This window comes from Nymphalis io, chromosome 18 (assembly GCF_905147045.1).
Source record: "Nymphalis io chromosome 18, ilAglIoxx1.1, whole genome shotgun sequence".
NCBI lineage: Eukaryota > Metazoa > Arthropoda > Insecta > Lepidoptera > Nymphalidae > Nymphalis > Nymphalis io.
Genome location: NC_065905.1, coordinates 6,634,231 through 6,648,029, shown reverse-complemented (window position 1 = coordinate 6,648,029; position 13,799 = coordinate 6,634,231).

The window sequence follows — 13,799 nt, the reverse complement described above, 5'->3', positions numbered from 1 at the left end:
TATTGGGGCATTGCCACTACTCTGATCCCTTTGAGCAGCTGACGGTTGGTTTGCTTATTAGCCATATAAGATCAACTAACGATGTCAGCCGCCTTACATTTATTCATATTATATGACCTTTGTATTTGCAAGGCTACCTCCCGGACCAGTATGTTATCACCAGTATGTTATATTATATATATATCTGTTCACCTATCTCATGACTATCAGATATAGGGCGCAGTTTTGTTATGTGCGTAAACATAGATATACTTTCTATTTATTGTTTTTAAATTTGATTGGAACGACACCACCGAACAATGTCAGGCAAAGGATTAACGTGCTTTGCAAACCATTTTTAAGCAAGCAAGCTCATGGTAGATACTTGCCTTTTCACGCCGAAGGTTGTGGGTTCGATTCCCACCCAGGACAGACATTTATGTGCATGAACATGTCTGTTTGTCCTGAGTCTGGGTGTAATTTTCTATATAAGTATGTATTTACAAAAGAAAAGTAGTATATGTAGTATATCAGTTGTCTGGTTTCCATAGCACAAGCTTTGTACAAGATTAATTTGGGATCAGAAGGCACTTGTAAAAAAAAAATTAAAAAGCAAGCTTGAACCCCAAGGAAGGTACTCTTTTATACTTGACACATTGCTCTGGCGAAGCCGCGTGTGTAAACTAGTATACCTGTATATTTTTTATTCGATTTGTTATTATTATAGGTACCGAAACACGTTGCATTTGTAAATAATGAAAATGACAATTTCGAAAACGTATGGCTCTCTTGCTTAACCGAAAGAAGTACACGGTTGAGCAAATATCTATTTATTATTATTATAGACCTGTGGGTCTATAATAAGTTTTAGAACTTTTTGAAGTTGTTATTGCAAAGTTCTGAGAAATTCGCTTGGTCTTGAAATAAACGTGGTAACTGTAGGTGCGGTCCGAAAGGTCAAAATGTGGATCAAATTATTATAAAGGTCATGTAAAATATATCAGAACTGGAATTAGATTGAGTAATCAGGAGTCAAGTTATAATAATTTAAATTAATGTTTTTGAGCAATGCTGATGTATTGCTTTATATCCTGAAGCATTAGATTTTCTCAAGCGCTTATCATCACATTTCGCTTTTGATAATAAGTAAACATTTTTAATATGAGTAATTTTTGTTTTTTTTTGTCGTAAGAACATCTTTTATACGCCATTTTTTATTTCTTCGTTAACAACTTATTGGGACGTCGAAATCGAACGTCCTAAACATTCGTTTAAGATAAAGATAGCTCAAAGTCATGTTGGCAATTAACGTCATCTACCGGTTGCCATGCATAAGCAGGCTCTTAATCAAATTAAACAATAAGCTACTAGATGTAGCTTCCTCGTGATATTGTTAATAATTACAATATTCTATGACATAATATAATTATACTGAAATCCTTACCGCCCGAGATACTCCAGACACTTGGCAAATAAAAGTTTGGCCTAGTTTAGTGAAGATTACGACTATCACGACACTTTGCTGTTATATGTATTCTTGTAAATCAAAACATTTTTGGCCATTCTTGTGTTGTTTGTGATAGACGAATATTTGTGATGGTCAGAAAAGGACTTAAAAATATATTAAATGTAATTGAGATGGTGATATTCTACAAGTTAGCGTGCCGATAATTGTATTATTATTTAAGGTGTATTCATATCTAATATAAAGGAATCTCCTTCCAATTGTGTGTCCGACGACACCTCTCGTTATTTTTTTTAATTGAGTTGGTAATTGGAAGTGGTACTTCTAATCTTTGAATTAATAGCAATTTTGGTGACTAGTCTTCCTATTTAAATATAATATAATTATAATGTATACAGAGGAAATAACCACGAAAGCCGTTTATTAAATATATTATTGATGAATGAATAGTGGGAGTAAAATGGTAATATAGATATTGTTCTTACCACGGATGAATCATTCGATAAAATCTTAATGAATACAAACGATTGAAGGCGTCGTTATTACTGAATGCGTGTTAATTCAAAATAGTTAAAGGTATACCACAGCGACAGAAAAAATACATAGTTGCTTCCAGAATTTTCTAAGTATCGTTTATTTTAATTAACTGAAATTTAAACATTTTTATTAATTAAAACTGTGTATAGGATACTATTTATGGCCCGTGGTTGCACTCAAAATAAATTTGGATTATATACCTACTTCTGTTTCATAAATATGATGAGTACCTTTCTAACGTTTGCCGGATTGTGCATTTATATTTACTGATCCGATTCTTAAGTTTGTTGCGTTCCGTGATATTGCTAGTGGTAGGTATACTTTATCAATAAAAGGGCTGTTTAATGCAAAAATGTAACAATTCAGTCTAGTTGTTCTATATATTAGCGATAACACCTACAAACGTCCTAGCTTTACCTGTAATACCCAGAGTAAAATTCGATTCTGCTCGTTTTGATCCATAGGTGTCGTAAGGGATTTATTGTAAAGCGCATCCATTATTTAAATGTAAAGCGCCTCAATTACTTCTATGATTGCGGGGATCTAATCTACCAGCAAAGGAAAGCAAATTATGATGACTGATGATACACAAAGCCTTATCAACGTTTAGTGATTTCTTATCTTAGAACAGTTGCAATGAACCTTTGATCCGCCGTTTTTGTGAGCAACCTGTAAATTGTATATTCAAATAGCAAAATCGTGTTGGCTAAGTCGGAATAGGGCAGCTAATCCTTTCGTTTTCAAATGTTTTTGAAATGGTTACGTGCGTTTATTATTAGGTATATATTTGGTAAATATTAACATTTGTAATCTATAAAAATCCATCAGTATTTTGAGATAATAAATTTTACATGTTCCATATATTAAGGTTTTATCATTTTTTAAATGAGAGCCAAATATGGTATCGATATTATCTTACTTGGACTTCATGTACCTACCCAACTACCCATTAAAATGTTTAATTGCGGCTAATTTTCGGCGATAACAAAATCTAAATAAAATAATGTTAACAAAACCAGGCCTTAAATAATGTACATATATAATATAAAGTAGAACAATATAAATTCAAAATTGAAACATTTTGCAAAATGTATTTAGGGTATCCTTGAACGATTTTGCGACATTGATTGAATTTATTACGATAATTTGTCGTGCTATTTGTCTATTCATTCGCCAATATAGCAGTCACATGGCCTGGTAGGAAATAAATTATCGTAGAACGTGTTAGGACTAATCGCAGTTTATACATACACGTTTTCTTTGATTAAATGTTTATTGACTGATCTAAATCTGATGACTATAAATCGTTATACGCTATATTTTCTGTGTTTTTCAATATTATTTAATCGAAAAATTATTGAGAAAAAACGAACCTAATCTTTCAGGATAGTTACTAGTATTTGCTATCTCAAACATTCTTAGAACGATGTAAAGTTTATCTGTCCACTTTTATTATAATAATAAACAATCTTTGAAGAAATTAGGTATTTAAAGATGTTTGATTGAATACCGTAACAGAATCTTGCCTTACTCTTTCTAAAAATGAAGTTTAATCGATTATCAGGAACGCGCTATCACCATTCTTATCACCATAATGTAAAATATACCTGTTTTTAAATATCCCTATCAAGAAATAAATGAATTTTTATTACGTGTTAAAGGCGTCTATAATTTATGTAAAGTGCAGGTAAACATTGCATTAATCATAGCCGCAAACGAGCCAGCAAAAAGTAAGCATTTCTGTCGTTACTTGTGTCCCACCAAATATATCAAATATTCGAATAATGCACTTATCGTCTCGAATGTTCATAATAGAAGGCGGGCCACACCCATGCCCCGCGTTCTTGCTCCAATATCTATGTCGATTAGTCTTGGACTAACGCTATGTTGTTATATTGTTATTTTTTGTACAACCTTACAATGTAAAGCTACGTCAATTAATATAATTTTAGGATACAAATTGAAACGTAGTAATCTAGTCGTCGGTTCGTACGCATGGTTTTTGTGACATTATATTTTATTCATCATATGAGTATCTGTTATACTCATAATATATTCAATAAAACATAAAGTTATCAAATTAAACGTATAAAATTGTACGTTTAATCTTTTCCTTTTCATCACATTTGAACATGTTCTTGTATAAATCGTACGTTCTTTATTTTCGTTGTCTTCTATATATTTATATATTGACTGTCCTGTTGCTCTATTAACTGGGTTATAAAGGTGCAGAACCTGAGGTTTTAGGCTAAATCCCGGGGTCAAGGGTCAAGGGTAAGAAATTAATTGTAATCTCCGATGAGCCGCCAAGAGTTGGTTGGTTTTCGAGACTGAAATTGGTATATGTGTGATAGATGTATTTATGTGTCTTCTTTACATTGTCGTATAATAATATATTTTTTTTATTTAATGACAGATTTTTTATTCAAAGACGGCTTTATACTAGAAAAGTAGTTCTTATTAAAAAGATAATGAATACCTTTTTCTTACTCAAGCAAACAACTGGTGTTGCAGTCACTAATTGTATAATGTATTAGATATCTGAAAGCGGCTAGAATAGGGGCTATTTAGTAATTTATTGTGGGGTAACGTTCACTCATACGCGACGCTCTTGCCTTTATGAATGTAGCGCGTTCTATCTACATACAACAATCGCGTAGTTATATATCAAATTACATTACAGTCAAAACAAAATGTGCACCAACGAAGTAGACACAGTATTAATCAAACGTTAAGCTTCATTGATACGTCTGATGTATCACACGTATCAGTACCTAATTTCAATTTCAATTTTTAAAAGAACAACCCACTTCTACCGACCACGTTAGAGCTATATTGAACCCAACGACAGAAATACCAATTAAATACATAAGAAAAAAAGATGTCCAGGCGAAACCCCTCCGTTTTTTTTATAAAATGTATATAATAAATATATATAATAAAATACAAACAAAGTATGTTTTACTAATTTTATTTCAAATAAATATTAATATAAATAAAAAGCTAAGATTTTTGTATTAGATATTTATAGCAAAACAGTTTATGATTTATATTGATTTTTCTTCTGTAGGCGATCGTTTGACTGCCGGATACAGCGTTGCCTATCGAGCGTCGACGTTAACAAGCTTACTAATTGTTACTATGTATTATTAAATAGTATTTAGTATCTCAATCAACACGGGCGATATAAACACTGTCAGAACTACATCCGGCTACATTGCAATGAATGAATAAAACTAAAAGTGTACAACAACGATGTAGCACTTTGCGTATTTATTATTTTCTAAAACAGAAAAATATTTTTATAGATTTATATAAATATTTCGGCAATCGATTCAGTTGCGTCATTTATTTAGAACTTATTAAGAGGAAGATTTATTCTGGAACTAAATTTGTAAAGAAATAACTTTGATATTTTTTTTATTATGATACGTTTACTCATGTATGTTTTAAAAAAACTTATATAATACAATAAGGGAAATTTTCATTCATTATGAAATCATTGGTACCGTATGTTGGGCGCATAATCATTAAGTAACCCAAAATAACAATTGTTTTTGGTAATATTAAGAACAAAATTCATAAGTATAAAATAATATTATGGTGTATAATATTTTATTAATCTTATTATTATGTTTTAAATGAAAACAACAAAGCCAATAATAAGTAAGCAGACGCATATAATAATAATATTAATAATATTTTTTTATTTACACCAAAAAAAAATTCATGTACACAGTTTGTTTGCAGTATTAACAAAATCTAGGGTTTTTACATTAGTAACACGGGGGGTGACCTCTGTGTATGTATGTATATTTGTGTGTATGTGTGCGGGCGTGTGTGCTTGTGTGCATTAATAATTGTACTTAACATGCCTCAAGTTAATTTGATTTATTTCAATAAATAAACTTCAACAAGGCACATGTAACTTCAGTTAATGGTACGTCCTTAAGCCTGTCATTATTTTATTTGGCGGTAGAACAATTGATGTGTGGTTGAGTGGGTATCCAGACTGACACAAAGTGCACTGTTGCACAAAGTCTTACCTTTATATATAGCTCACGTTGTTTTTTTTAAACAAAACATTCATTTAAATATAAACTGTACTTCGCTTTGTTGATAAATCTTTGTAAATTAACAAACTTTATCAAGATTAAGCAGTTTACTACATTTGCTTATTGTAACTCATTAGCGTTTTTAGTTAATAGAACGTAGAGTAGTTTATTGTAATGTGTGGAAATCTGCACTCGTTTGCTGTAATCCTGTTACAACCACTTAATACGAGATTTTAGTCAAATCTTGGCAGTATTCATTATTTCAAGGTGGTAATGATTCCTAAAATCACACTCTATGCAATTTTCTATCAAGCTTAATATAGATATATTTATAAATTCTTAAAAATAACATTGTAGTCACCTTAACTCTAAGTTATCTAATAGCAACATATTAAATAATAATCAGAGATTAATTTTATCACAGTATTAATTATCAAGCCGGTGTAACGTTACTGTATTTACTAGTTCATTACAATCCCGCAAGTGGAGCGAGACCTTAACCTCCTCAAAATATTCTGTTTTTTGTATAGATAAATATATATTCAGAAGGAGCCATTATAAAATAATATTAAGCATGCGTTTAAATCATTACCATTTATTGCTTCAAGCTTGTTCATAACTTTTAAGGTTTATGAGATCGACTTGAGTAATTTAATATTAATTTCTATGCAATACATAATACATCAATATACATATAATAAAAATGTATCTGATCGCTGTCTGTATATGGAAGATATATATGTAAAACTTATCGGGGGTCTTTATAAACGCAATAGAACCCAAAACAATGTTTGTTAGAATGTTTGTCTGTTTATCTGTTTCTCTGCGCGTTTGTGCGCGTTAATATTAGAAACGGCTTAACTTATTTGGGTGCGGTTCTTACTTATGTATTCTGGCAAACTCCACTTAAAATTTAGTGTTTGTTTTATTTCAATCGGTTTATAAATAAAAAGTCGGTAGGAACAACTTCGAGAAGGAAGCCGATCGAAGAATTCGCTTGGGATGGGCAGCATTTGGCAACCTTCGCCAAGTCCTCAAGTCGTCTATACCGCAATGTTTGAAGACGAAAGTCTTCAACCAATGCGTCTTACCTGCCATGACATACGGTGCCGAAACGTGGACACTAACTGCGGGACTAGTCCACAAATTCAAAGTCGCTCAGCGTGCTATGGAGCGAGCTATGCTCGGAGTATCTTTGAAGGATAAGATCAGAAATGAGATTATCCGGAAAAGAACCGGAGTCACCGACATAGCTTGCAAAATTAGCAGGCTGAAGTGGCAGTGGGCTGGTCACGTATGTCGTAAGACCGATGGCCGTTGGAGCAGACGAGTCCTAGAGTGGAGACCGCGAATCGGCAAGCGCAGCGTAGGGCGCCCTCCAGCCAGGTGGACCGACGACCTTAAGAAGGTGGCGGGCACCAACTGGATGCGGAAGGCGGAGGACAGGGAGCTTTGGCGCACCTTGGGAGAGGCCTATGTTCAGCAGTGGACAACGATTGGCTGTTGATTGATTTGATTGATAAATAAAAAAGTTATGTCAATTTAAAGAATCACGTCGAACATTTATTCGATAAAATTGCTATAAAGTAACTGTTCAGTTGAATTGACTGAAACTTTAGCTACCTGTAAATGACAGCCTGTAAAATGATGATGAGTAAGTTTATTGGAATAAAACAAAGTTAAAAATGGACTGTTTCAGAGATTTAGAAAAATCCAATGTAACTTACATTGGATTTTTTTCAGCTCAGATCTACATGATATTAAATAGGGTTCAGCTTATAATGGACTAACGATATTATAGTTCAAAAAAAGTATAACAATATAATTATTTTATACACATTTTTTTTCGATACTATATATTAAATAGCTATTGCCTGCGGCTTCGCTCGCGCATAAGTATTGGTAAAGGATAAATAGTTTTATGAAAGTCTGTGATTTTAAAGCAAGAAGCATGAAATGTCATTCTGATTAGAAAAATCTATATTACGGCGTTTTTGTCATCAGTGAACTTACAGCGATGCCTGTAGTTTGACATAATATATTTTATAGTGACCTAAATGGGTTGAACCAAAATATATTCTATACATTTCAACTGATCTACGATGCTGTAGTTTAGATGCCCCGTCATCCACGTCGTTGTTAATGTTATAAATAACCATTGCACAATTTTTTTTATTCCAAAATATTCAGATTAAATAAAATTACTCAACTCACTGAAAACTTTATTTATCTATACATAATATTATAAAGCCGAAGAGTTTGTTTGGTTGAACGCGCTAATTTTAGGAACTGTTGGCTTGAATTAAAAAACAATTTTCGTGTTCGATAGGCCATTTATAAAGGAAAGTTATAAGCTATATAACATCACGCTACGACCAATAGGAGCGGAGCTCAATGAAAAATTTTGCAAAAACGTTGAAAATGTATTTTGAGAGCTTGCGTGTGCTACGTAAACGCTTAAAGTTACACAAGAATAATGTATGACGGAATTGTTTCTCTTGAAAAGTATTAAAAAAAGTCTGCGATAGCATATGTCTATCTTTTAAGGTGGACTCACTAAAACCTTTTTTATATGGTAATCAAATTTTTTGTATAGTAAACAAATTTGTTCTAAAATAGTGCATTATTTGCGAAGTCGTTTTTATAAAGAGGCCATTAATTCTTATGAAAGATATCGAGATAAGAATATAGACAGTTTTTAGTACTTCATATAATCTTGATATATTTCAACAGGTATTTAAGTAGTAGAGTAGGTTGTTTGAATATAATCATACTTAAGTAATAAATTTTATAGTTTAGATAGGTATTTCGTTCATATATATTTTTCTTATCGTATTGTTAAATTTATACCAAGTCAGTTAGTAGCTTTCAGTTTTAAAAGAACAGAGTTTTCTGTTAAGGCATCGTTTGCAGTTACAATAAATAAAGAACAGGGAAAGACATTAAAGTATGTCTAAATAGATTTAAAGGAGAAATGGCCAAGAAGGCAAAACAGGATGTTTTTCTCATGGCAGGGCAATTTTATGTTGTCCGATCTAGATCTCGTGGCGAAAACCAATAAATACTAATATCATATATTATAAGTCTGCTCTTAGTGATGTATTTAATTTATACGCGGGTGAAACCGCGGGCACAGCTAGTAAGATATAAATTTTTCCCTGATTAAAACTATTAGTTACTGTGATTATTATATCTTGAATATGAAAATAATTAATACTTCTTATTTTGTTATTACTTTAATTGTTTGAGGATTTGAATATTGTAAATAAATATGATACGCATAATTTTGTAATCAGTTTTGAGATATTTTTATGATACTTTCTTTAGCTTTTTCTCAGCGACAGTACATAGAATGTTGAGACAAGTAGGCGCGGTGTTTTAATATAAGAGAATTGTGTTTTCGTACCACTTACACTATTACTTGAAACGTAAGGCTGAGCACAGACTAATTGAGACACAAATCTGTTTTTATGTCTCTTAGTATATAAAAATGAGTATTTGGTTAAATATAAAACAATAGTTTTTGTAAATAAAAAGACACGGACATTCCTGTTGGTTGACATGGTTATGATTTTATAATAAAATTATAGTGAATAATTACAGTATTTCTTTTTCTAATAGGTAGGTATTAGACCTTGTAGTAATTCGTGCCAGGCTTTGGCTCACTCACCCTTCAAACCAGAACTAAACAATACTAAGTAGGTAGTGATGCTTAGTGGTAGAATAAATGATGAGTGGGTTGTACCCAGATCGGCATAATGGGTGGTCTTCCGTAACTACTTTACTTATAATTTAAAAAAAAAAACTATCAATAACGGTCTTCAAGTTTTAATTTTTTTGTAACTTGATTTATAGGTTGCTCGAAATGTGAGATAAAACATAAGAACGTCGGGGTGTACACCGTATATCGCGTTTCGGCTTGTGTCGGCCTTAGCGCGTGCTGAACTGGCTGGTAATGGCACAATTACGATAAATGCATTGTCATTATTGCGTAGACCTTTTTATTTAGCTGTCTCTGTTTGTAAATATAGACGTAATAATTATATAAATACCTTTGCTACGGTTTCATACATATTGATTTGAACTGATTGAAAATATAATTACAGTGCCGAGTATTTCTGTCACAAATTACATATTTGTCGCTTTGTATGATTTATGTTGTGAATGTATCGATTTTAAACACATTTTATGATTTGTCACAGATTCTTGAAAAAAATTATTAGTTATTATTCATTATTTCATATCCGATGTCTTCGTTTTAAATATTTCTTGTATTATTTTATTATTTTCAAACCCTGGGTCGGGCCTTTAAAAAGTTATTGCCTTTTTTCTGTCGAGCAATTGCAGTCTGGAGTCTGGAAGCCGGTGTCTGTGCACTATAATTGATCCCGCACAGTTTGCTACTGTATTTTCAGATTAGCCGAAATCGGTCAGCAGCATTATTATTTTTTATATTCTAATTTATTTTTTTATAAATACATTATTGCACTCCAAAAATTAAAACATAAGTTTTAACAAAAGTTATATAAGGGGCGGGCAACAGCGATCTCTTCTAGACAACTTTGGGTAGAGAAAATTATAAATTAATAATGTATTTCATAATTATTCTAACAGTAATAATATTATTTTAAAGAAATTTAGTCCGTTTCATATGGTCTGTAATAAATTATATATGTCTACGACATAAATTCATAGATCACGTGCCTAGTATTTATTTTACGAGGTTAATTTGATACGACACTCTGTTAGGCTTGAATGAGGTGTCAAATGTCTTGACCATTTTATGTAATATGATCATTTTTACTATAATCTATCTATATACAATAAGTGTGTTCCTTTTCTGTAAATGCCGAGTGAACTCATGTATAGTGCTAGCAAGAACGCAAATTGTAATGGAGTAATGACAGGTAAATTAGTAATGGAGCTATTGTTTCAGGTATCACGCACGTAACGATATATTATTAAACAAGTTTTTTTCCATCGAGAATAGGGGCAGCTTGGAGTATGGAAGTTTGCTGGGTTAACATTCCCGTGCCTTGGAAAGCACGTAAATACGTTGATCAAGGGCCTAAATTCTATCTAGTCATGTCAGATTTCCGGTCCCATTGGATTGGAGTGAATCGGATGAGAGTGAGGGAATAAAGAGTGCAGTTGCGTTAGCGTGCACACTTGTGCACTATATGTCCCACGCAGTTGGTTATTTTTTATCGGGAATCACCGTCACAGAAGAACACCATCAGTTATAGAAAATATTCTCTGTAGACGAATGTTCCAGTGTCATTGTAATCACCGCAATGACGTCGCCAGATTGGCGTGGCAGAGAAACATAAGTGGTCATAAGATGCATTATATAAATTCATCACATTTGTAAGACAGAATACTATTAATGTTTATCGACCCTATACACTAAGCTAAATCCTTTCTTGTATATCTTTGTCGAATCTGTATTATTATCACAATAAGGCCCTAGTCTTAATTATGTATTAATTACCCATTAATGTATTTGACATTATTATAGCATCCAAGTCGATTCTCTCTTTTTTTCACGCAGTGGAAACCTTCAGTAAGTTACCTAGCTCCCATGGGGGGGATGAACTGGGTTATGTGGGATTCTTACCTACTAAAACCACTGCGATGGCCGTCCCTGGCACGGATCGGAGAGGCTGCTGGATCGTGTTGATATAACGCATCCACGGCCTCTCCCATGCTTTACTTCGCTTGTGGCTCGGCGGAGCTTTCCTCAGGGGGCAAAGGTAATCTCGCCCCCCCTGCACTCTTTGAACGGCAGCGCGAGGCCATCCCGGTTGCCGTGCTCCTCAGGGCCGTCTGAAATAGGACACGCTAGGCCCCCACCTCACGGCCCCAGGGCCCTATCTTTTAAGCCCCGGGCGTCGGGGCTGTGGGAGGGCCGAGACGACGCCGACGTCGTATCCGCCGAGCAGGATCGGCCCTTTCTCGTTCCCGCTCCGCCATCTCCTTGTGGACCATGACGGTCTCACAGAAGGAAGCCTCCTTCTGCCCTCCACGCCGATTCCCTGCGAAGCATCACTGACACGATTGCTCGCAGGGACAGATCTTGTCCGACTTCGCGGACCAGGATCTCCTTCTCCGCATTCCACGTATGCTGAGCGGTGTCCCGGTCCGCACCACAGTGATGGCACATCGCCGACGATTCGCGTCCGATCTTACACAGGTATGCTCCAAAACAACGGTGACCGGTCATTACCTGCGTAAGTCGGAATCGTCGCTTTCGTCTCATCCAGGATCGCTGGCTGGCAGGATCGCTCGAACGACGCGTTTGCGCGCGTACCGTTCTTCGCAGAAAGTCGATTCTCCCTATCTGAATCTAGTCCTCTGGCGTACTGTGAAATATAGGTATGGATACGATCTCATAAATACTAAGTTAATCCTATAGATAATTATTTTATTAATTATGAATGAAATTGGACGTACCGTAAACAGAATCCAGATGATATATTAGTAGTGACAAAGAAATACTATTGGCTACTATTTGCTGTCATGGATGTCTGTCTTTATCTTTTTATAAAAAGGAAACTGATTATAATGCAACGTCTGATGATAGTTTAATCCAATTAATGCAATTCCGGGGCGCATTGAAGCGTGGACCACGCGACTTAGGAATGTCGACTAATTACTACATATATAATTATCTATATAGAGTATTAAAACTTTTTAAAAGAGTTTTAAATATTTAATAGGAAAATAGAAATGATAATGAATATATTTTATATATTCTTCAATATAAACAAGTACATTTGTCTCGTATGAAGTTAGGGCACAGAAAAATTTTTGAGGATCTCAGTAACTTGAAATTTTGTTAATACTAATATTTGCGACATTAATGGTAATATTTAATAACAATAGGTTTTTAAGAAAAAAAAAATCTGTGGTGTAGGTTTTTGTGCTTGAATATTTTCTTGTATCATTGAAATAAAATTAGGTAAAACTTACATTTACCTCACGTGAAATCATCAATATCATCATCAACCCTTCGTCGTCCACTGTTGGACATGCACCTCTCCAATGGCACGCCACTGAGCTTTATATTCAGCTGTGTCTCCATATTGAAATATCATAGACAAAAAAATATTTTCGATTTGGGTTAAAACAGATCTGTTTGGTTGTATATTATGTAAATTTAGCTTTAATTCAAACTGCAGCATATATCTTTAACTTATATCGTTAATAACGAGAATAAGATAATAGTTATAATTTGTTCTTGAATAGTTAGTGTAGTTGAAATGTGTAGAAAACGTTTCAATTATTTCAACTTAAGAACATAATGATTTGAATTTTTATTAAGATAAAATTAATAAATGCATATGAACTGTTATTAAATCATACAGTACAATTCATTTATTAGTCCACCAGTATTTATGTAATTATCATTTAATTATTTAAGTAGCATATTATGATGACTTTGTCTTGTTGATTACGCTACAAAAAAATATTATTGTTGATGTTACAAATAAATTTAGCAATTATTGAGAAAAAAAATGTGATAAATGTAGATAAAAAATAGTATCAACAATTTGCTCTACACATATTATAGTAAAGTATGTTTTAAATTATAATTCATAACAATTTTTCATAAACAGGAATATTTTATACAGTCAAAAAGCCATTAATCATTGTAATGAATGGTTTTTTGCTAATGCGTAGTTGTATAATCTATATAGGTTACTATATTTCTTTAGATTATCACTTTTATGACCAGGTACTTTAATCAATCAAAAGATCAA